The following is a 27,196-nucleotide window of genomic DNA, read 5'->3' on the forward strand; positions in this document are numbered from 1 at the left end:
CTTCTTCAAATCTTCTCGCGGATTACGTCAAGGAGATCCGCTAGCCCTATCAATCTTTGTTATTGCGACAAAGGTCCTCAGTACAGACCTAAAGCACCTATTTCTTTCTGGATCATGTCAGCCCTATAAACTTCCCAGGAATTGCCCCGTCATATCTCACCTTTTGTTTGCTGATGATACTATAATCTTTTTGAGTGGCAGGGTCTCCTCAATTCGCTCGGTGCTATCATTCATCAAATCCCATGAGGCTAACTCGGGCCAGAAAACTAATGCATCTAAAAGCTACTTCCTCATGCCTACGAAATCCTCTGCGGCCAGAGCTCATCGAATCAGCCAAATTACAGGCTTTCAACAAGCGTCATTTCCGTTTATCTACTTGGGCATACCGATATCCAAGGGCAGAATCCACACTCCTCAGCTCCAACCCCTTGTCCAGAAAATTGAAAATAGAGTCACGGGTTGGAAGGGGAAGCTTCTCAACCAGGCAGGGAAGCTAGTCCTCATTAAGCATGTTCTATCTAGCTTCCCCCTTCACCTGCTTTCTGCTATTAACATTCCAAATAAAGCTTGTCATCAGATTAAAAAAGCCTTCGCTAGATTCTTTTGGGGGAACACAGAGACTAGCATCAAGCACCGTTGGACCAAATGGACCGACATTTACTACCCTGAGGCTAAAGGTGGGCTTGGAGTCAGACGGATTTCAGAGGTCATGCAGGCTTTTTGTTACAAGATGAGATGGCAGCTTCTTGCAGTCGATTCTCTATGGGCCTCTTCATGGCCAAATACATGCAGAAATTCTTGATCAGCCAGGGATCCGTTGCTCAGGGAACCTCGCCTCAGTGGAAAGATTTGGGGAAAACTCTTCCCTTCTCTATTCTCAATTCTCGATGGATGATTGGAAAAGGTAATGTAAATTTCTGAACGCATAATTGGACTGGTAGAGGGCTGCTCATCGGTGCTTCCTCTATCCACATTCCAGAATCTTGCCACTTAGCCTTGGTATGCGATTTTCTCAGTCAATCCGGCACGTGGAACCTCTCCGATATTTCAGGAAACATTTCTCCTGCAACAGTCAGATCCATCCAGGAGAGTGGTATCTTGCCTTCGAGTAGGGAAGACTGTCTAGTCTGGAACCTGACCTTCTCAGGTAAATTTTCCTTGAAGTCTGCATGGATCGACGAATGAGCCTAATCATATGAACGATTTGGATCCACTGAATGGCTCAAGCATATCATTGATTTTTATCCATCAAAATGGCCAATGTCAAAGGTTTGGGATCACTAGAAATGAACTGAATCAATTTGAATCCTTGTAAAAAGAAACCTGATTGATTCAATTATTTATAGAACATAAGAGGGTTTAGGGCATGGATCAACTTAGCAAACCCATTGCCATGGATCATGAAAAGCAGCTTCAATCATATGTTGAGTTTGGATCATGAAAAGCAGCTTCAATCGTATGATGAGTTTGGATCGCCGAATGAGCCTAATCATATGAACAATTTGGATCCACTGAATGGCTCAAGCATGTCAATGATTTTTATCCATCGAAATGGCCAATGTCAAAGGTTGGATCACTAGAAATGGGCCAAATCATAAGAACAATTTGGATCCACTTAACGGCTAAAGCATGTCAATGATTTTTATCCATCGCAATGGCCAATGTCAAAGGTTTGGATCACTAGAAACGGTATATGATTTGGATTGTTGTGAAAAGAAACCTGATTGTTTGAATTGTGTATAGAACAAAAGAGGGTTTTAGGGCATGGATCAACTAAGCATATCCATTACCATGGATCATGAAAAGCAGCTTCAATCATATGTTGAGTTTGGATCGTGAAAAGCAGCTTCAATCGTATGATGAGTTTGGATCGCCGAATGAGCCTAATCATATGAACAATTTGGATCCACTGAATGGCTAAAGCATGTCAATGATTTTTATCCATCGAAATGGTCAATGTCAATGGTTTGGATCACTAGAAATGGGCCAAATCATATTAATTTGGATCGTCGTAAAAAGAAACCTGATTGTTTGAATTGTGTATAGAATAGAAGAGGGTTTTAGGGCATGGAGCAACTTAGCATATCCATTGCCATGGATCATGAAAAGCTGCTTCAACAATACGATGAGTTTGGATGATGAAAAGTGGCTTCAATCATATGTTGAGTTTGGATCGTGAAAAGCAGCTTCAATCGTATGATGAGTTTGAACGCCAAATGAGCCTAATCATATGAACAATTTGGATCCACTGAATGTTTAAAGCATGTCAATGATTTTTATCCATCAAAATGGTCAATGTCAAAGGTCTGGATCACTAGAAATGGGCCAAATCATATGAATTTGGGTCGTTGTAAAAAGAAACCTAATTGTTCGAATTGTGTATAGAACAAAAGAGGGTTTTAGGGCATGGATCAACTTAGCACATCCATTGCCATGGATCTTGAAAAGCTGCTTCAACCATACGATGAGTTTGGATCACGAAAAGCGGCTTCATTCATATGTTGTGTTTGGATCGAAATGGCCAATGTCAAAGGTTTGGATAACTAGAAATGGGCCAAATCATATTGATTTTGATCTTTGTAAAAAGAAACCTAATTGTTTGAATTGTGTATAGAACAAAAGAGGGTTTTAGGGCAAGAATCAACTTAGCATATCCACTGCCATGAATCATGAAAAGCAGCTTCAACCATATGATGAGTTTGGATCATGAAAAGCAGCTTCACTCATATGTTGAGTTTGGATCATGAAAAGCAGCTTCAATCGTACGATGAGTTTGGATTGACGAATGACCCTAATCATATGAACAATTTGGATCCACTGAATGGCTCAAGCATATCATTTATTTTTATCTATCAAAATGGTTGATGTCAAAGGTTTGGGATCACTAAAAATGAGCCGAATCAGATTAATTTGGATCCTAGTAAGAAGAAACCTGATTGATTGATTTGTTTATAGAACAGAAGAGGGTTTAGGGCATGGATCAACTTAGCATACCCATTGCCATGGATCATGAAAAGCAGCTTCAATCATATGTTGAGTTTGGAGCATGAAAAGCAGCTTCAATTGTACGATGAGTTTGGATCACCGAATGAGCCTAATCATATGAACAATTAGGATCCACTCAATGGCTCAAGCATATCAATGATTTTTATCCATCGAAAAGGCCAACGTCAAAGGTTTAGATCACTAGAAATGGGCCAAATCATTAGAACAATTTGGATCCACTCAATGGCTAAAGCATGTCAATGATTTTTGTCCATCGAAATGGCCAATGTCAAAGGTTTGGATCACTAGAAATGGTATATGTTTGGATCGTTGTAAAAAGAAACCTGATTGTTTGAATTGTGTATAGAATAGAAGAGGGTTTTAGGGCATGGATCAACTTAGCATATCCATTGCCATGGGTCATGAAAAGCAGCTTCAATCATATGTTGAGTTTAGATCATGAAAAACGGCTTCAATCGTATGATGACTTTGGATCGCCGAATGAACCTAATCATATGAACAATTTGGATCCACTAAATGGCTAAAGCATGTCAATGATTTTTATCCATCGAAATGGTCAATGTCAAAGGTTTGGATCACTAGAAATGGGCCAAATCATATTGATTTGGATCGTTGTAAAAAGAAACCTAATTGTTTGAATTGTGTATAGAACAGAAGAGGGTTTTAGGGCATGGATCAACTTAGCATATCCACTGCCATGGATCATGAAAAGCAGTGCCATATGATGAGTTTGGATCATGAAAAGCAACTTTAGTCATATGTTGAGTTTGGATCATGAAAAGCAACTTCAATTGTACAATGAGTTTGGATCGCCGAATGAGCCTTATCATATGAACAATTTGGATCCACTTAATGGCTCAAGCATGTCAATGATTTTTATCCATCGAAATGGTCAATGTCAAAGGTTTGGATCATTAGAAATGAGCCGAATCATATTAATTTGGATCGTTGTAAAAAGAAACCTAATTGATTGAATTGTTTATATAATGGAAGAGGGTTTAGGGCATGGATCAACTTAGCATATCAATTGCCATGGATCATGAAAAGTAGCTTCAATCATATGTATGAGTTTGTATCATGAAAAGCAGCTTCAATCGTATGATGAGTTTGGATCGCCGAATGAGCCTAATCATATGAATAATTTGGATCCACCTAATGGCTCAAGCATGTCAATGATTTTTATCCATCGAAATGGCCAATGTCAAAAGTTTGGATCACTAGAAATGGGCCAAATCATTAGAACAATTTGGATGCACTCAACGGCTAAAGCATGTCAATGATTTTTATCCATCGAAATGGCCAATGTCAAAGGTTTGGATCACTAGAAATGGTATATGATTTGGATCGTTGTAAAAAGAAACCTGATTGTTTGAATTGTGTATAGAACAACAGAGGGTTTTAGGGCATGGATCAACTAAGCATATCCATTACCATGGATCATGAAAAGCAGCTTCAATCATATGTTGAGTTTGGATCGTGAAAAGCAGCTTCAATCGTATGATGAGTTTGGATCACCGAATGAGCCATATCATATGAACAATTTGGATCCACTAAATGGCTAAAGCATGTCAATGATTTTTATCCATCGAAATGGTCAATTGCAAAGGTTTAGATCACTAGAAATGGGCCAAGTTATATGAATTTGGATCGTTGTAAAAAGAAACCTACTTGTTTAAATTGTGTATAGAACAGAAGAAGGTTTTAGGGCATGCAACGACTTAGCATATCCATTGCCATGGATCATGAAAAGTTGCTTCAACAATACGATAAGTTTGGATCATGAAAGGTAGCTTCAATCATATGTTGAGTTTGGATCGTGAAAAGCAGCTTCAATCATATGTTGAGTTTGGATCGCCGAATGAGCCTAATCATATGAACAATTTGGATCCACTGAATGGCTCAAGCATGTCAATGATTTTATCGATCGAAATGGCCAATGTCAAAGGTTTGGATCACTATAAATGAGCCGAATCATACTAATTTGGATCATTGAAAAAAAGAAACCTGATTGATTGAATTGTGTATAGAATAGAAGAGAGTTTAGGGCATGGATCAACATAGCATATCCATTGCCATGGATCATGAAAAGCAGCTTTAACCACACGATGAGTTTGGATCATGAAAAGCAGCTTTAACCATATGTTGAGTTTGGAACATGAAGAGCAGCTTCAATCGTATGATGAGTTTGGATCAGTAGATATGGGCCAAATCATATGAATTTGGATCGTTGTAAAAAGGAACTTGATTCTTTGAATTTTGTATAGAATTGAAGAGTCCTACAAAATTAATGAAATGGATCACTGAGAACCAGCCTCAAATATTAGAAATAGATTGTTCAACTTATCATATCCATTGGGATGAGTCATGGAAAGAGGCTTCAATCATATGATGAGTTTAGATCACTAACAGTAGCACGATTCATATGATGCATTTGGATCGCTAAATGGGACGAATCATATAAGAAGTTCAAATCCGCTAAAATGCCCCAGACACGTAAATGGTTTCGATCCATTGAAATGGCCCAAGCATGTCAAAGGTTTGGATCACTAGAAATGGCCCAGATCATACGAACAGTTTGGATCATTAGTAACGTTGAAGAGGGTCCTACAAAATTTTGGGCATGGATCATGAAAAGCCGCTTATCCATTGCCAAGGATCATGAAAAGCCGCTTATATCATATGATGAGTTTGGATCATGAAAAGCCGCTTTAATCGTATGATGAGTTTGGATCATGAAAAGCAACTTAAATCATATGATGAGTTTGGATAATGAAAAGCACCTTCATTCGTATGATGAGTTTGGATCGCCGAATAAGCCGAATTATGTGAACAATTTGGATCCACTAAATGGCCCAAGCATGTAAATGTTTTTTATCCATCGAAATGGCTCATGTCAAAGGTTTGGATCAATAGAAACGGGCCAAATCATATGAAATTGGATCGCTGTAAAACAAAACCTAATTGTTTGAATTGTGTATAAAACTGAAGAGGGTCCGTCCTACAAAATAATAATGTGGATCAATGAGAACCAACCTCAAATATTATGAATAGATGGATCAACTTAACATATCTATTGGGATGGGTCATGGAAAGAGGCTTCAATCATATGATGAGTTTAGATCACTAACAGCAACACGGATCATATAAAGCATTTGGATCACTGAAGGGGCTGAATAATATAAGAAGTCGAATCCGCTGAATTAGCACAATCACGTCAAAGGTTTTGATCCATTGAAATGGCCCAAGCATGTCAAAGGTTTGGATCACTAGAAATGGCCAGATCATATGAACAATTTGGACCATTGGTAAAGCAGAAGGGAGTCCTACAAAATTTAGGGCATGGATCAACTTAGCATATCCATTGCGATGGATCATGAAAAGCAGCTTTAATCATATGATGAGTTTGGATCATGAAAAGCAACTTCAATCGTAGGATGAGTTTGGATCGCCGAATGAGCCGAATTATATGAACAATTTGGATCTACTGGATGGCCCAAGCATGTCAATGTTTTTTATCCATCGAAATGGCCCATGTCAAAGGTTTGGTTCAATAGAAATTGGCCAAATTATATGAATTTGGATCGTTATAAAAAGAAACTCGATTCTTTGAATTGTGTATAGAACTGAAGAGTCTTCCAAAATTAACGAAGTGGATCAGTGAGAACTAGCCTCCAGTATTACTAATAGATGGTTCAACTTAGAATATCCAATGGGATGGGTCATGGAAAGAGGCTTCAATCACATGAAAAGTTTAGATCACTAACAACGGCACGAATCATATGATACATTTGGATCACTGAAGGGGCTGAATAATATAAGAAGTCGAATTCGATGAATTGGCACAATCGCGTCAAAGGTTTTGATCCATTGAAATGGCCCAAGCATGTCAAAGGTTTGGATCACTAGAAATGGCCAGATCATATGAACAATTTGGACCATTGGTAAAGCAGAAGGGAGTCCTACAAAATTTAGGGCATGGATCAACTTAGCATATCCATTGCGATGGATGATGAAAAGCAGCTTTAATCATATGATGAGTTTGGATCATGAAAAATAGCTTCAACCATATGATGAGTTTGGATCATGAAAGGCAACTTCGATCATATGATGAGTTTGGATCGTGAAAAGCAACTTCAATCGTGTGACGAGAATGGATCATGAAAAACAATTTGGATCCATTGAATGGCCCAAGCATGTCAATGTTTTCTATCCATCGAAATGGCGCATGTTGAAGGTTTGGATCAGTAGATATGGGCCAAATCATATGAATTTGGATCGTTGTAAAAAGGAACTTGATTCTTTGAATTTTGTATAGAATTGAAGAGTCCTACAAAATTAATGAAATGGATCACTGAGAACCAGCCTCAAATATTACAAATAGATTGTTCAACTTATCATATCCATTGGGATGAGTCATGGAAAGAGGCTTCAATCATATGATGAATTTAGATCACTAACAGTAGCACGATTCATATGATGCATTTGGATCGCTAAATGGGACGAATCATATAAGAAGTTCAAATCCGCTAAAATGCCCCAGACACGTTAATGGTTTTGATCCATTGAAATGGCCCAAGCATGTCAAAGGTTTGGATCACTAGAAATGGCCCAGATCATATGAACAGTTTGGATCATTAGTAACGTTGAAGAGGGTCCTACAAAATTTTGGGCATGGATCAACTTTGCATATCCATTGCCAAGGATCATGAAAAGCCGCTTATATCATATGATGAGTTTGGATCATGAAAAGCAGCTTCAATCATATGATGAGTTTGGATCATGAAAAGCCGCTTTAATCGTATGATGAGTTTGGATCATGAAAAGCCGCTTTAATCATATGAAGAGTTTGGATCATGAAAAGCAACTTAAATCATATGATGAGTTTGGATAATGAAAAGCACCTTCATTCGTATGATGAGTTTGGAAATAAGCCGAATTATGTGAACAATTTGGATCCACTAAATGGCCCAAGCATGTAAATGTTTTTTATCCATCGAAATGGCCCATGTCAATGGTTTGGATTAATAGAAACGGGCCAAATCATATGAAATTGGATCGCTGTAAAACAAAACGTAATTGTTTGAATTGTGTATAAAACTGAAGAGGGTCCGTCCTACAAAATAATAATGTGGATCAATGAGAACCAACCTCAAATATTATGAATAGATGGATCAACTTAACATATCTATTGGGATGGGTCATGGAAAGAGGCTTCAATCATATGATGAGTTTAGATCACTAACAGCAACACGGATCATATAAAGCATTTGGATCACGGAAGGGGCTGAATGATATAAGAGGTCGAATCCGCTGAATTAGCACAATCACGTCAAAAGTTTTGATCCATTGAAATGGCCCAAGCATGTCAAAGGTTTGGATCACTAGAAATGGCCAGATCATATGAACAATTTGGACCATTGGTAAAGCAGAAGGGAGTCCTACAAAATTTAGGGCATGGATCAACTTAGCATATCCATTGCGATGGATGATGAAAAGCAGCTTTAATCATATGATGAGTTTGGATCATGAAAAATAGCTTCAACCATATGATGAGTTTGGATCATGAAAAGCAACTTCAATCGTAGGATGAGTTTGGATCGCCGAATGAGCCGAATTATATGAACAATTTGGATCTACTGGATGGCCCAAGCATGTCAATGTCTTTTATCCATCGAAATGGCCCATGTCAAAGGTTTGGTTCAATAGAAATTGGCCAAATTATATGAATTTGGATCGTTATAAAAAGAAACTCGATTCTTTGAATTGTGTATAGAACTGAAGAGTCTTCCAAAATTAACGAAGTGGATCACTGAGAACCAGCCTCCAGTATTACTAATAGATGGTTCAACTTAGAATATCCATTGGGATGGGTCATGGAAAGAGGCTTCAATCACATGAAAAGTTTAGATCACTAACAACGGCACGAATCATATGATACATTTGGATCACAGAATGGGCCGAATCATAGAAGAAGTTCAAATCCGCTAAATTGCCCAAGCACGTTAGAGGTTTTCATCCATTGAAATGGCCCAAGCATGTCAAAGGTTTGGATCACTAGAAATGGGCCAGATGATATGAACAGTTTGGATCATTAGTAACGTTGAAGAGGGTCCTACAAAATTTTGGGCATGGATCAACTTTGCATATCCATTGCCAAGGATCATGAAAAGCCGCTTATATCATATGATGAGTTTGGATCATGAAAAGCAGCTTCAATCATATGATGAGTTTGGATCATGAAAAGCCGCTTTAATCGTATGATGAGTTTGGATCATGAAAAGCCGCTTTAATCGTATGATGAGTTTGGATCATGAAAAGCCGCTTTAATCATATGAAGAGTTTGGATCATGAAAAGCAACTTAAATCATATGATGAGTTTGGATAATGAAAAGCACCTTCATTCGTATGATGAGTTTGGATCGCCGAATAAGCCGAATTATGTGAACAATTTGGATCCACTAAATGGCCCAAGCATGTAAATGTTTTTTATCCATCGAAATGGCCCATGTCAAAGGTTTGGATCAATAGAAACGGGCCAAATCATATGAAATTGGATCGCTGTAAAACAAAACCTAATTGTTTGAATTGTGTATAAAACTGAAGAGGGTCCGTCCTACAAAATAATAACGTGGATCAATGAGAACCAACCTCAAATATTATGAATAGATGGTTCATCTTAACATATCTATTGGGATGGGTCATGGAAAGAGGCTTCAATCACATGAAAAGTTTAGATCACTAACAACGGCACGAATCATATGATACATTTGGATCACTGAAGGGGCTGAATAATATAAGAAGTCGAATTCGATGAATTGGCACAATCGCGTCAAAGGTTTTGATCCATTGAAATGGCCCAAGCATGTCAAAGGTTTGGATCACTAGAAATGGCCCAAGCATGTCAAAGGTTTGGATCACTAGAAATGGCCAGATCATATGAACAATTTGGACCATTGGTAAAGCAGAAGGGAGTCCTACAAAATTTAGGGCATGGATCAACTTAGCATATCCATTGCGATGGATGATGAAAAGCAGCTTTAATCATATGATGAGTTTGGATCATGAAAAATAGCTTCAACCATATGATGAGTTTGGATCATGAAAAGCAACTTCAATCGTAGGATGAGTTTGGATCGCCGAATGAGCCGAATTATATGAACAATTTGGATCTACTGGATGGCCCAAGCATGTCAATGTTTTTTATCCATCGAAAACGCCCATGTCAAAGGTTTGGTTCAATAGAAATTGGCCAAATTATATGAATTTGGATCGTTATAAAAAGAAACTCGATTCTTTGAATTGTTTATAGAACTGAAGAGTCTTACAAAATTAACGAAGTGGATCACTGAGAACCAGCCTCGAGTATTACTAATAGATGGTTCAACTTAGCATATCCATTGGGATGGGTCATGGAAAGAGGTTTCAATCACATGAAAAGTTTAGATCACTAACACCGGCACGAATCATATGATACATTTGGATCACAGAATGGGCCGAATCATAGAAGAAGTTCAAATCCGCTGAATTAGCACAATCACGTCAAAAGTTTTGATCCACTGAAATGGCCCAAGCATGTCAAAGGTTTGGATCACTAGAAATGGCCCAGATCATATGAACAGTTTGGATCATTAGTAACGTTGAAGAGGGTCCTACAAAATTTTGGGCATGGATCAACTTTGCATATCCATTGCCAAGGATCATGAAAAGCAGCTTTAATCATATGATGAGTTTGGATCATGAAAAGTAGCTTCACTCATAAGATGAGTGTGGATCATGACAAGCAACTTCAATCATATGATGAGTTTGGATCGTGAAAAGCAACTTCAATCGTGTGACGAGAATGGATCGCTGAATAAGCCGAATTATATGAACAATTTGGATCCATTGAATGGCCCAAGCATGTCAATGTTTTCTATCCATCGAAATGGCGCATGTTGAAGGTTTGGATTAGTAGATATGGGCCAAATCATATGAATTTGGATCGTTGTAAAAAGGAACTTGATTCTTTGAATTTTGTATAGAACTGAAGAGTCCTACAAAATTAATGAAATGGATCACTGAGAACCAGCCTCAAATATTACAAATAGATTGTTCAACTTATCATATCCATTGGGATGAGTCATGGAAAGAGGCTTCAATCATATGATGAGTTTAGATCACTAACAGTAGCACGATTCATATGATGCATTTGGATCGCTAAATGGGACGAATCATATAAGAAGTTCAAATCCGCTAAAATGCCCCAGACACGTTAATGGTTTTGATCCATTGAAATGGCCCAAGCATGTCAAAGGTTTGGATCATTAGTAACGTTGAAGAGGGTCCTACAAAATTTTGGGCATGGATCAACTTTGCATATCCATTGCCAAGGATCATGAAAAGCCGCTTATATCATATGATGAGTTTGGATCATGAAAAGCAGCTTCAATCATATGATGAGTTTGGATCATGAAAAGCCGCTTTAATCGTATGATGAGTTTGGATCATGAAAAGCCGCTTTAATCATATGAAGAGTTTGGATCATGAAAAGCAACTTAAATCATATGATGAGTTTGGATAATGAAAAGCACCTTCATTCGTATGATGAGTTTGGATAGCCGAATAAGCCGAATTATGTGAACAATTTGGATCCACTAAATGGCCCAAGCATGTAAATGTTTTTTATCCATCGAAATGGCCCATGTCAATGGTTTGGATCAATAGAAACGGGCCAAATCATATGAAATTGGATCGCTGTAAAACAAAACCTAATTGTTTGAATTGTGTATAAAACTGAAGAGGGTCCGTCCTACAAAATAATAATGTGGATCAATGAGAACCAACCTCAAATATTATGAATAGATGGATCAACTTAACATATCTATTGGGATGGGTCATGGAAAGAGGCTTCAATCATATGATGAGTTTAGATCACTAACAGCAACACGGATCATATAAAGCATTTGGATCACTGAAGGGGCTGAATAATATAAGAAGTCGAATCCGCTGAATTAGCACAATCACGTCAAAGGTTTTGATCCATTGAAATGGCCCAAGCATGTCAAAGGTTTGGATCACTAGAAATGGCCAGATCATATGAACAATTTGGACCATTGGTAAAGCAGAAGGGAGTCCTACAAAATTTAGGGCATGGATCAACTTAGCATATCCATTGCGATGGATGATGAAAAGCAGCTTTAATCATATGATGAGTTTGGATCATGAAAAATAGCTTCAACCATATGATGAGTTTGGATCATGAAAAGCAACTTCAATCGTAGGATGAGTTTGGATCGCCGAATGAGCCGAATTATATGAACAATTTGGATCTACTGGATGGCCCAAGCATGTCAATGTCTTTTATCCATCGAAATGGCCCATGTCAAAGGATTGGTTCAATAGAAATTGGCCAAATTATAAGAATTTGGATCGTTATAAAAAGAAACTCGATTCTTTGAATTGTGTATAGAACTGAAGAGTCTTACAAAATTAACGAAGTGGATCACTGAGAACCAGCCTCGAGTATTACTAATAGATGGTTCAACTTAGCATATCCATTGGGATGGGTCATGGAAAGAGGCTTCAATCACATGAAAAGTTTAGATCACTAACAGCGGCACGAATCATATGATACATTTGGATCACAGAATGGGCCGAATCATAGAAGAAGTTCAAATCCGCTAAATTGCCCAAGCACGTTAGAGGTTTTCATCCATTGAAATGGCCCAAGCATGTCAAAGGTTTGGATCACTAGAAATGGCCCAGATCATACGAACAGTTTGGATCATTAGTAACGTTGAAGAGGGTCCTACAAAATTTTGGGCATGGATCAACTTTGCATATCCATTGCCAAGGATCATGAAAAGCCGCTTATATCATATGATGAGTTTGGATCATGAAAAGCAGCTTCAATCATATGATGAGTTTGGATCATGAAAAGCCGCTTTAATCGTATGATGAGTTTGGATCATGAAAAGCCGCTTTAATCGTATGATGAGTTTGGATCATGAAAAGCCGCTTTAATCATATGAAGAGTTTGGATCATGAAAAGCAACTTAAATCATATGATGAGTTTGGATAATGAAAAGCACCTTCATTCGTATGATGAGTTTGGATCGCCGAATAAGCCGAATTATGTGAACAATTTGGATCCACTAAATGGCCCAAGCATGTAAATGTTTTTTATCCATCGAAATGGCCCATGTCAATGGTTTGGATCAATAGAAACGGGCCAAATCATATGAAATTGGATCGCTGTAAAACAAAACCTAATTGTTTGAATTGTGTATAAAACTGAAGAGGGTCCGTCCTACAAAATAATAACGTGGATCAATGAGAACCAACCTCAAATATTATGAATAGATGGATCAACTTAACATATCTATTGGGATGGGTCATGGAAAGAGGCTTCAATCATATGATGAGTTTAGATCACTAACAGCAACACAGATCATATAAAGCATTTGGATCATATAAGAAGTTCAAATCCGTTGAAATGGCCCAAGCACGTCAAAGGTTTTGATCCATTGAAATGGCCCAAGCATGTCAAAGGTTTTGATCTCTAGATATGGCCCAAGCATGTCAAAGGTTTGGATCACTAGAAATGGCCAGATCATATGAACAATTTGGACCATTGGTAAAGCAGAAGGGAGTCCTACAAAATTTAGGGCATGGATCAACTTAGCATATCCATTGCGATGGATGATGAAAAGTAGCTTTAATCATATCATGAGTTTGGATCATGAAAAATAGCTTCAACCATATGATGAGTTTGGATCATGAAAAGCAACTTCAATCGTAGGATGAGTTTGGATCGCGGAACGAGCATCATTATATGAACAATTTGGATCTACTGGATGGCCCAAGCATGTCAATGTTTTTTATCCATCGAAATGGCCCATGTCAAAGGTTTGGTTCAATAGAAATTGGCCAAATTATATGAATTTGGATCGTTATAAAAAGAAACTCGATTCTTTGAATTGTGTATAGAACTGAAGAGTCTTACAAAATTAACGAAGTGGATCACTGAGAACCAGCCTCGAGTATTACTAATAGATGGTTCAACTTAGCATATCCATTGGGATGGGTCATGGAAAGAGGCTTCAATCACATGAAAAGTTTAGATCACTAACACCGGCACGAATCATATGATACATTTGGATCACAGAATGGGCCGAATCATAGAAGAAGTTCAAATCCGCTGAATTAGCACAATCACGTCAAAAGTTTTGATCCATTGAAATGGCCCAAGCATGTCAAAGGTTTGGATCACTAGAAATGGCCCAGATCATATGAACAGTTTGGATCATTAGTAACGTTGAAGAGGGTCCTACAAAATTTTGGGCATGGATCAACTTTGCATATCCATTGCCAAGGATCATGAAAAGCAGCTTTAATCATATGATGAGTTTGGATCATGAAAAGTAGCTTCACTCATATGATGAGTGTGGATCATGACAAGCAACTTCAATCATATGATGAGTTTGGATCGTGAAAAGCAACTTCAATCGTGTGACGAGAATGGATCGCTGAATAAGCCGAATTATATGAACAATTTGGATCCATTGAATGGCCCAAGCATGTCAATGTTTTCTATCCATCGAAATGGCGCATGTTGAAGGTTTGGATCAGTAGATATGGGCCAAATCATATGAATTTGGATCGTTGTAAAAAGGAACTTGATTCTTTGAATTTTGTATAGAACTGAAGAGTCCTACAAAATTAATGAAATGGATCACTGAGAACCAGCCTCAAATATTACAAATAGATTGTTCAACTTATCATATCCATTGGGATGAGTCATGGAAAGAGGCTTCAATCATATGATGAGTTTAGATCACTAACAGTAGCACGATTCATATGATGCATTTGGATCGCTAAATGGGACGAATCATATAAGAAGTTCAAATCCGCTAAAATGCCCCAGACACGTTAATGGTTTTGATCCATTGAAATGGCCCAAGCATGTCAAAGGTTTGGATCACTAGAAATGGCCCAGATCATATGAACAGTTTGGATCATTAGTAACGTTGAAGAGGGTCCTACAAAATTTTGGGCATGGATCAACTTTGCATATCCATTGCCAAGGATCATGAAAAGCCGCTTATATCATATGATGAGTTTGGATCATGAAAAGCCGCTTATATCATATGATGAGTTTGGATCATGAAGAGCAGCTTCAATCATATGATGAGTTTGGATCATGAAAAGCCGCTTTAATCGTATGATGAGTTTGGATCATGAAAAGCCGCTTTAATCATATGAAGAGTTTGGATCATGAAAAGCAACTTAAATCATATGATGAGTTTGGATAATGAAAAGCACCTTCATTCGTATGATGAGTTTGGATCGCCGAATAAGCCGAATTATGTGAACAATTTGGATCCACTAAATGGCCCAAGCATGTAAATGTTTTTTATCCATCGAAATGGCCCATGTCAATGGTTTGGATCAATAGAAACGGGCCAAATCATATGAAATTGGATCGCTGTAAAACAAAACCTAATTGTTTGAATTGTGTATAAAACTGAAGAGGGTCCGTCCTACAAAATAATAACGTGGATCAATGAGAACCAACCTCAAATATTATGAATAGATGGATCAACTTAACATATCTATTGGGATGGGTCATGGAAAGAGGCTTCAATCATATGATGAGTTTAGATCACTAACAGCAACACGGATCATATAAAGCATTTGGATCACTGAAGGGGCTGAATAATATAAGAAGTCGAATCCGCTGAATTAGCACAATCACGTCAAAGGTTTTGATCCATTGAAATGGCCCAAGCATGTCAAAGGTTTGGATCACTAGAAATGGCCCAAGCATGTCAAAGGTTTGGATCACTAGAAATGGCCAGATCATATGAACAATTTGGACCATTGGTAAAGCAGAAGGGAGTCCTACAAAATTTAGGGCATGGATCAACTTAGCATATCCATTGCGATGGATGATGAAAAGCAGCTTTAATCATATGATGAGTTTGGATCATGAAAAATAGCTTCAACCATATGATGAGTTTGGATCATGAAAAGCAACTTCAATCGTAGGATGAGTTTGGATCGCCGAATGAGCCGAATTATATGAACAATTTGGATCTACTGGATGGCCCAAGCATGTCAATGTTTTTTATCCATCGAAATGGCCCATGTCAAAGGTTTGGTTCAATAGAAATTGGCCAAATTATATGAATTTGGATCGTTATAAAAAGAAACTCGATTCTTTGAATTGTGTATAGAACTGAAGAGTCTTACAAAATTAACGAAGTGGATCACTGAGAACCAGCCTCGAGTATTACTAATAGATGGTTCAACTTAGCATATCCATTGGGATGGGTCATGGAAAGAGGCTTCAATCACATGAAAAGTTTAGATCACTAACAACGGCACGAATCATATGATACATTTGGATCACAGAATGGGCCGAATCATATAAGAAGTCGAATCCGCTGAATTAGCACAATCACGTCAAAAGTTTTGATCCATTGAAATGGCCCAAGCATGTCAAAGGTTTGGATCACTAGAAATGGCCCAGATCATATGAACAGTTTGGATCATTAGTAACGTTGAAGAGGGTCCTACAAAATTTTGGGCATGGATCAACTTTGCATATCTATTGCAAAGGATCATGAAAAGCAGCTTTAATCATATGATGAGTTTGGATCATGAAAAGTAGCTTCACTCATATGATGAGTGTGGATCATGACAAGCAACTTCAATCATATGATGAGTTTGGATCGTGAAAAGCAACTTCAATCGTGTGACGAGAATGGATCGCTGAATAAGCCGAATTATATGAACAATTTGGATCCATTGAATGGCCCAAGCATGTCAATGTTTTCTATCCATCGAAATGGCGCATGTTGAAGGTTTGGATCAGTAGATATGGGCCAAATCATATGAATTTGGATCGTTGTAAAAAGGAACTTGATTCTTTGAATTTTGTATAGAACTGAAGAGTCCTACAAAATTAATGAAATGGATCACTGAGAACCAGCCTCAAATATTACAAATAGATTGTTCAACTTATCATATCCATTGGGATGAGTCATGGAAAGAGGCTTCAATCATATGATGAGTTTAGATCACTAACAGTAGCACGATTCATATGATGCATTTGGATCGCTAAATGGGACGAATCATATAAGAAGTTCAAATCCGCTAAAATGCCCCAGACACGTAAATGGTTTTGATCCATTGAAATGGCCCAAGCATGTCAAAGGTTTGGATCACTAGAAATGGCCCAGATCATATGAACAGTTTGGATCATTAGTAACGTTGAAGAGGGTCCTACAAAATTTTGGGCATGGATCAACTTTGCATATCCATTGCCAAGGATCATGAAAAGCCGCTTATATCATATGATGAGTTTGGATCATGAAAAGCAGCTTCAATCATATGATGAGTTTGGATCATGAAAAGCCGCTTTAATCGTATGATGAGTTTGGATCATGAAAAGCCGCTTTAATCATATGAAGTGTTTGGATCATGAAAAGCAACTTAAATCATATGATGAGTCTAGATAATGAAAAGCACCTTCATTCGTATGATGAGTTTGGATCGCCGAATAAGCCGAATTATGTGAACAATTTGGATCCACTAAATGGCCCAAGCATGTAAATGTTTTTTATCCATCGAAATGGCCCATGTCAATGGTTTGGATCAATAGAAACGGGCCAAATCATATGAAATTGGATCGCTGTAAAACAAAACCTAATTGTTTGAATTGTGTATAAAACTGAAGAGGGTCCGTCCTACAAAATAATAACGTGGATCAATGAGAACCAACCTCAAATATTATGAATAGATGGATCAACTTAACATATCTATTGGGATGGGTCATGGAAAGAGGCTTCAATCATATGATGAGTTTAGATCACTAACAGCAACACGGATCATATAAAGCATTTGGATCACTGAAGGGGCTGAATGATATAAGAAGTCGAATCCGCTGAATTAGCACAATCACGTCAAAGGTTTTGATCCATTGAAATGGCCCAAGCATGTCAAAGGTTTGGATCACTAGAAATGGCCAGATCATATGAACAATTTGGACCATTGGTAAAGCAGAAGGGAGTCCTACAAAATTTAGGGCATGGATCAACTTAGCATATCCATTGCGATGGATCATGAAAAGCAGCTTCAATCATATGATGAGTTTGGATCATGAAAAGCCGCTTTAATTGTATGATGAGTTTGGATCATGAAAAGCAACTTAAATCATATCATGAGTTTGGATAACGAAAAGCACCTTCATTCGTATGATGAGTTTGGATGGCCGAATAAGGTTTGGATCACTAGAAATGGGCCAGATGATATGAACAGTTTGGATCATTAGTAAAGCTAAAGAGGGTCCTACAACATTTTGGCCATGGATCAACTTAGCATATCCATTGCCAAGGATCATGAAAAGCAGCTTTAATCATATGATGAGTTTGGATCATGAAAAGTAGCTTCACTCATATGATGAGTGTGGATCATGACAAGCAACTTCAATCATATGATGAGTTTGGATCTTGAAAAGCAACTTCAATCGTGCGACGAGAATGGATCGCTGAATAAGCCGAATTATATGAACAATTTGGATCCATTGAATGGCCCAAGCATGTCAATGTTTTCTATCCATCGAAATGGCGCATGTTGAAGGTTTGGATCAGTAGATATGGGCCAAATCATATGAATTTGGATCGTTGTAAAAAGGAACTTGATTCTTTGAATTTTGTATAGAACTGAAGAGTCCTACAAAATTAATGAAATGGATCACTGAGAACCAGCCTCAAATATTACAAATAGATTGTTCAACTTATCATATCCATTGGGATGAGTCATGGAAAGAGGCTTCAATCATATGATGAGTTTAGATCACTAACAGTAGCACGATTCATATGATGCATTTGGATCGCTAAATGGGACGAATCATATAAGAAGTTCAAATCCGCTAAAATGCCCCAGACACGTAAATGATTTTGATCCATTGAAATGGCCCAAGCATGTCAAAGGTTTGGATCACTAGAAATGGCCAAATCAAATGAAATTGGATCGCTGTACAAAATTAATGAAATGGATAACTGAAAACCACCCTCAAATATTACAATTAGATTGTTCAACTTATCATATCCATTGGGATGTGTCATGGAAAGAGGCTTAAATCATATGATGAGTTTAGATCACTAACACAGCACGAATCATATGATGTACTTGGATCGCTAAACTGAAATGGCCCATTGAAATGGCCCAAGCATGTCAAAGGTTTGGATCACTAGAAATGGCCCAGATCATATGAACAGTTTGGATCATTAGTAACGTTGAAGAGGGTCCTACAAAATTTTGGGCATGGATCAACTTTGCATATCCATTGCCAAGGATCATGAAAAGCCGCTTATATCATATGATGAGTTTGGATCATGAAAAGCCGCTTTAATCGTATGATGAGTTTGGATCATGAAAAGCCGCTTTAATCGTATGATGAGTTTGGATCATGAAAAGCCGCTTTAATCATATGAAGTGTTTGGATCATGAAAAGCAACTTAAATCATATGATGAGTCTAGATAATGAAAAGCACCTTCATTCGTATGATGAGTTTGGATCGCCGAATTATGTGAACAATTTGGATCCACTAAATGGCCCAAGCATGTAAATGTTTTTTATCCATCGAAATGGCCCATGTCAATGGTTTGGATCAATAGAAACGGGCCAAATCATATGAAATTGGATCGCTGTAAAACAAAACCTAATTGTTTGAATTGTGTATAAAACTGAAGAGGGTCCGTCCTACAAAATAATAACGTGGATCAATGAGAACCAACCTCAAATATTATGAATAGATGGATCAACTTAACATATCTATTGGGATGGGTCATGGAAAGAGGCTTCAATCATATGATGAGTTTAGATCACTAACAGCAACACGGATCATATAAAGCATTTGGATCACGGAAGGGGCTGAATGATATAAGAAGTCGAATCCGCTGAATTAGCACAATCACGTCAAAAGTTTTGATCCATTGAAATGGCCCAAGCATGTCAAAGGTTTGGATCACTAGAAATGGCCCAGATCATATGAACAGTTTGGATCATTAGTAACGTTGAAGAGGGTCCTACAAAATTTTGGGCATGGATCAACTTTGCATATCTATTGCAAAGGATCATGAAAAGCAGCTTTAATCATATGATGAGTTTGGATCATGAAAAGTAGCTTCACTCATATGATGTGTGTGGATCATGACAAGCAACTTCAATCATATGATGAGTTTGGATCGTGAAAAGCAACTTCAATCGTGTGGCGAGAATGGATCGCTGAATAAGCCGAATTATATGAACAATTTGGATCCATTGAATGGCCCAAGCATGTAAATGTTTTTTATCCATCGAAATGGCCCATGTCAATGGTTTGGATCAATAGAAACGGGCCAAATCATATGAAATTGGATCGCTGTAAAACAAAACCTAATTGTTTGAATTGTGTATAAAACTGAAGAGGGTCCGTCCTACAAAATAATAACGTGGATCAATGAGAACCAACCTCAAATATTATGAATAGATGGATCAACTTAACATATCTATTGGGATGGGTCATGGAAAGAGGCTTCAATCATATGATGAGTTTAGATCACTAACAGCAACACGGATCATATAAAGCATTTGGATCACGGAAGGGGCTGAATGATATAAGAAGTCGAATCCGCTGAATTAGCACAATCACGTCAAAAGTTTTGATCCATTGAAATGGCCCAAGCATGTCAAAGGTTTGGATCACTAGAAATGGCCCAGATCATATGAACAGTTTGGATCATTAGTAACGTTGAAGAGGGTCCTACAAAATTTTGGGCATGGATCAACTTAACATATCCATTGCGATGGATGATGAAAAGTAGCTTTAATCATATCATGAGTTTGGATCATGAAAAATAGCTTCAACCATATGATGAGTTTGGATCATGAAAAGCCTCTTTAATCATATGAAGTGTTTGGATCATGAAAAGCAACTTAAATCATATGATGAGTCTAGATAATGAAAAGCACCTTCATTCGTATGATGAGTTTGGATCGCCGAATAAGCCGAATTATGTGAACAATTTGGATCCACTAAATGGCCCAAGCATGTAAATGTTTTTTATCCATCGAAATGGCCCATGTCAAAGGTTTGGATCAATAGAAACGGGCCAAATCATATGAAATTGGATCGCTGTAAAACAAAACCTAATTGTTTGAATTGTGTATAAAACTGAAGAGGGTCCGTCCTACAAAATAATAACATGGATCAATGAGAACCAACCTCAAATATTATGAATAGATGGATCAACTTAACATATCTATTGGGATGGGTCATGGAAAGAGGCTTCAATCATATGATGAGTTTAGATCACTAACAACCGCGAATCATATGATGCATTTGATCACTGAAGGGGCTATAAGAAGTCGAATCCGCTGAATTAGCACAATCACGTCAAAGGTTTTGATCCATTGAAATGGCCCAAGCATGTCAAAGGTTTGGATCACTAGAAATGGCCCAGATCATATGAACAGTTTGGATCATTAGTAACGTTGAAGAGGGTCCTACAAAATTTTGGGCATGGATCAACTTAGCATATCCATTGCCATTTAATCATATGATGAGTTTGGATCATGAAAAAAAAGTTTGATGAGTTTGGATCATGAAAAGCCTTAATCATATGATGAGTGGATCTATGTACACTTAATGATGAGTTTGGATCGCCGAATAAGCTGAATTATGTGAACAATTTGGATCCACTAAATGGCCCAAGCATGTAAATGTTTTTTATCCATCGAAATGGCCCATGTCAATGGTTTGGATCAATAGAAACGGGCCAAATCATATGAAATTGGATCGCTGTAAAACAAAACCTAATTGTTTGAATTGTGTATAAAACTGAAGAGGGTCCGTCCTACAAAATAATAACGTGGATCAATGAGAACCAACCTCAAATATTATGAATAGATGGATCAACTTAACATATCTATTGGGATGGGTCATGGAAAGAGGCTTCAATCATATGATGAGTTTAGATCACTAACAGCAACACGGATCATATAAAGCATTTGGATCACTGAAGGGGCTGAATAATATAAGAAGTCGAATCCGCTGAATTAGCACAATCACGTCAAAGGTTTTGATCCATTGAAATGGCCCAAGCATGTCAAAGGTTTGGATCACTAGAAATGGCCAGATCATATGAACAATTTGGACCATTAGTAACGTTGAAGAGGGTCCTACAAAATTTTGGGCATGGATCAACTTTGCATATCTATTGCAAAGGATCATGAAAAGCAGCTTTAATCATATGATGAGTTTGGATTATGAAAAGTAGCTTCACTCATATGATGTGTGTGGATCATGACAAGCAACTTCAATCATATGATGAGTTTGGATCGTGAAAAGCAACTTCAATCGTGTGGCGAGAATGGATCGCTGAATAAGCCGAATTATATGAACAATTTGGATCCATTGAATGGCCCAAGCATGTCAAAGGTTTTGATCCATTGAAATGGCCCAAGCATGTCAAAGGTTTGGATAACTAGAAATGGCCAGATATGGGCCAAATCATATGAATTTGGATCGTTGTAAAAAGGAACTTGATTCTTTGAATTTTGTATAGAACTGAAGAGTCCTACAAAATTAATGAAATGGATCACTGAGAACCAGCCTCAAATATTACAAATAGATTGTTCAACTTATCATATCCATTGGGATGAGTCATGGAAAGAGGCTTCAATCATATGATGAGTTTAGATCACTAACAGTAGCACGATTCATATGATGCATTTGGATCGCTAAATGGGACGAATCATATAAGAAGTTCAAATCCGCTAAAATGCCCAAACACGTTAATGGTTTTGATCCATTGAAATGGCCCAAGCATGTCAAAGGTTTGGATCACTAGAAATGGCCCAGATCATATGAACAGTTTGGATCATTAGTAACGTTGAAGAGGGTCCTACAAAATTTTGGGCATGGATCAATCATATGATAAGTTTGGATCATGAAAAGCCGCTTTAATCGTATGATGAGTTTGGATCAGGAAAAGCTTTAATCGTATGATGAGTTTGGATCATGAAAAGCCGCTTTAATCATATGAAGTGTTTGGATCATGAAAAGCAACTTAAATCATATGATGAGTTTGGATAATGAAAAGCACCTTCATTCGTATGATGAGTTTGGATCGCCGAATAAGCCGAATTATGTGAACAATTTGGATCCACTAAATGGCCCAAGCATGTAAATGTTTTTTATCCATCGAAATGGCCCATGTCAATGGTTTGGATCAATAGAAACGGGCCAAATCATATGAAATTGGATCGCTGTAAAACAAAACCTAATTGTTTGAATTGTGTATAAAATTGAAGAGGGTCCGTCCTACAAAATAATAACGTGGATCAATGAGAACCAACCTCAAATATTATGAATAGATGGATCAACTTAACATATCTATTGGGATGGGTCATGGAAAGAGGCTTCAATCATATGATGAGTTTAGATCACTAACAGCAGCACGAATCATATGATGTATTTGGATCGATGAATGTGTAGAATCGTATAAGAAGTTCAAATCCGCTGAAATGGCAAAAGCACATCAAAGGTTTTAATCCATTGAAATGGCCCAAGCATGTCAAAGGTTTGGATCACTAGAAATGGCCCAGATCATATGAACAGTTTGGATCATTAGTAACGTTGAAGAGGGTCCTACAAAATTTTGGGCATGGATCAACTTTGCATATCTATTGCAAAGGATCATGAAAAGCAGCTTTAATCATATGATGAGTTTGGATCATGAAAAGTAGCTTCACTCATATGATGAGTGTGGATCATGACAAGCAACTTCAATCATATGATGAGTTTGGATCTTGAAAAGCAACTTCAATCGTGCGACGAGAATGGATCGCTGAATAAGCCGAATTATATGAACAATTTGGATCCATTGAATGGCCCAAGCATGTCAATGTTTTCTATCCATCGAAATGGCGCATGTTGAAGGTTTGGATCACTAATAATGAGCCAAATCATATGAATTTGGATCGTTGTAAAAAGAAACTTGATTGTTTGAATTGTGTATAGAATAGAAGGGGGTACTACAAAATTAAAGAAGTAGATCACTAAGAACCAGCCTCAAATATTACGAATATATGATTCAACTTAACATATCCAATGGGCTGGGTCATGGAAAGAGGGCTTCAATCATATGATGAGTTTAGATCACTAACAGCAGCACGAATCATATGATGCATTTGGATCGCTGAATGAGCCGAAGCATATTAGAAGTTCAAATCCGCTAAATTGCCCAAGCATGTTAAAGGTTTTGTTCCATCGCAATGGCCCACAATGTCAAAGGTTTGGATGACTTAAATGGGCCAGATGATATGAACAGTTTGGATCATTAGTAAAGCTAAAGAGGGTCCTACAACATTTTGGGCATGGATCAACTTAGCATATCTATTGCAAAGGATCATGAAAAGCAGCTTTAATCATATGATGAGTTTGGATCATGAAAAGTAGCTTCAATCATATGATGAGTCTGGATCATGAAAAGCCGCTTTAATCGTATGAGGAGTTTGGATCATGAAAAGCCGCTTTAATCCTAAGAAGAGTTTGGATCGCCAATTAAGCCGAATTATATGAACAATTTGGATCCACTGAATGGCCCAAGCATTACAATGTTATTTATCCATCGAAATGGCCCATGTCAAAGGTTTTTGGATCACTATAAATGGGCCAAATCATATGATTTTGGATCGTTGTAAAAAGAAACTTGATTCTTTGAATTGTGTCTAGAACTGAAGAGGGTCCTACGAAATTAACGAAGTGGATCACAAGATGGTTCAACTTAACATATCCACTAGGATGGGTCATAGAAAGAGGCTTCAATCATATGATGTGTTTAGATCACCAACAACGGCACAAATCATATGATGCATTTGGATCACCGAAGGGGCCAATTGATATAAGAAGTTCAAATCCGCTAAAATGCCCCAGACACGTAAATGATTTTGATCCATTGAAATGGCCCAAGCATGTCAAAGGTTTGGATCACTAGAAATGGCCCAGATCATATGAACAGTTTGGATCATTAGTAACGTTGAAGAGGGTCCTACAAAATTTTGGATCATGAAAAGCAGCTTTAATCATATGATGAGTTTGGATCATGAAAAGTAGCTTCACTCATAACGAAAAGTAGCTTCACTCATATGATGAGTTTGGATCATGAAAAGTAGCTTCACTCATATGATGAGTGTGGATCATGACAAGCAACTTCAATCATATGATGAGTTTGGATCGTGAAAAGCAACTTCAATCGTGTGACGAGAATGGATCGCTGAATAAGCCGAATTATATGAACAATTTGGATCCATTGAATGGCCCAAGCATGTCAATGTTTTCTATCCATCGAAATGGCGCATGTTGAAGGTTTGGATCAGTAGATATGGGCCAAATCATATGAATTTGGATCGTTGTAAAAAGGAACTTGATTCTTTGAATTTTGTATAGAACTGAAGAGTCCTACAAAATTAATGAAATGGATCACTGAGAACCAGCCTCAAATATTACAAATAGATTGTTCAACTTATCATATCCATTGGGATGAGTCATGGAAAGAGGCTTCAATCATATGATGAGTTTAGATCACTAACAGTAGCACGATTCATATGATGCATTTGGATCGCTAAATGGGACGAATCATATAAGAAGTTCAAATCCGCTAAAATGCCCCAGACACGTAAATGGTTTTGATCCATTGAAATGGCCCAAGCATGTCAAAGGTTTGGATCACTAGAAATGGCCCAGATCATATGAACAGTTTGGATCATTAGTAACGTTGAAGAGGGTCCTACAAAATTTTGCGCATGGATCAACTTTGCATATCCATTGCCAAGGATCATGAAAAGCAGCTTTAATCATATGATGAGTTTGGATCATGAAAAGTAGCTTCACTCATATGATGAGTGTGGATCATGACAAGCAACTTCAATCATATGATGAGTTTGGATCTTGAAAAGCAACTTCAATCGTGCGACGAGAATGGATCGCTGAATAAGCCGAATTATATGAACAATTTGGATCCATTGAATGGCCCAAGCATGTCAATGTTTTCTATCCATCGAAATGGCGCATGTTGAAGGTTTGGATCAGTAGATATGGGCCAAATCATATGAATTTGGATCGTTGTAAAAAGGAACTTGATTCTTTGAATTTTGTATAGAACTGAAGAGTCCTACAAAATTAATGAAATGGATCACTGAGAACCAGCCTCAAATATTACAAATAGATTGTTCAACTTATCATATCCATTGGGATGAGTCATGGAAAGAGGCTTCAATCATATGATGAGTTTAGATCACTAACAGCAACACGGATCATATAAAGCATTTGGATCACGGAAGGGGCTGAATGATATAAGAAGTCGAATCCGCTGAATTAGCACAATCACGTCAAAAGTTTTGATCCATTGAAATGGCCCAAGCATGTCAAAGGTTTGGATCACTAGAAATGGCCCAGATCATATGAACAGTTTGGATCATTAGTAAAGCTAAAGAGGGTCCTACAACATTTTGGGCATGGATCAACTTAGCATATCCATTGCCAAGGATCATGAAAAGCAGCTTTAATCATATGATGAGTTTGGATCATGAAAAGTAGCTTCACTCATATGATGAGTGTGGATCATGACAAGCAACTTCAATCATATGATGAGTTTGGATCTTGAAAAGCAACTTCAATCGTGCGACGAGAATGGATCGCTGAATAAGCCGAATTATATGAACAATTTGGATCCATTGAATGGCCCAAGCATGTCAATGTTTTCTATCCATCGAAATGGCGCATGTTGAAGGTTTGGATCAGTAGATATGGGCCAAATCATATGAATTTGGATCGTTGTAAAAAGGAACTTGATTCTTTGAATTTTGTATAGAACTGAAGAGTCCTACAAAATTAATGAAATGGATCACTGAGAACCAGCCTCAAATATTACAAATAGATTGTTCAACTTATCATATCCATTGGGATGAGTCATGGAAAGAGGCTTCAATCATATGATGAGTTTAGATCACTAACAGTAGCACGATTCATATGATGCATTTGGATCGCTAAATGGGACGAATCATATAAGAAGTTCAAATCCGCTAAAATGCCCCAAACACGTTAATGGTTTTGATCCATTGAAATGGCCCAAGCATGTCAAAGGTTCGGATTAATAG

Source organism: Magnolia sinica, chromosome 8 (genome assembly GCF_029962835.1).
Source record: "Magnolia sinica isolate HGM2019 chromosome 8, MsV1, whole genome shotgun sequence".
Classification (NCBI taxonomy): Eukaryota; Viridiplantae; Streptophyta; class Magnoliopsida; order Magnoliales; family Magnoliaceae; genus Magnolia; species Magnolia sinica.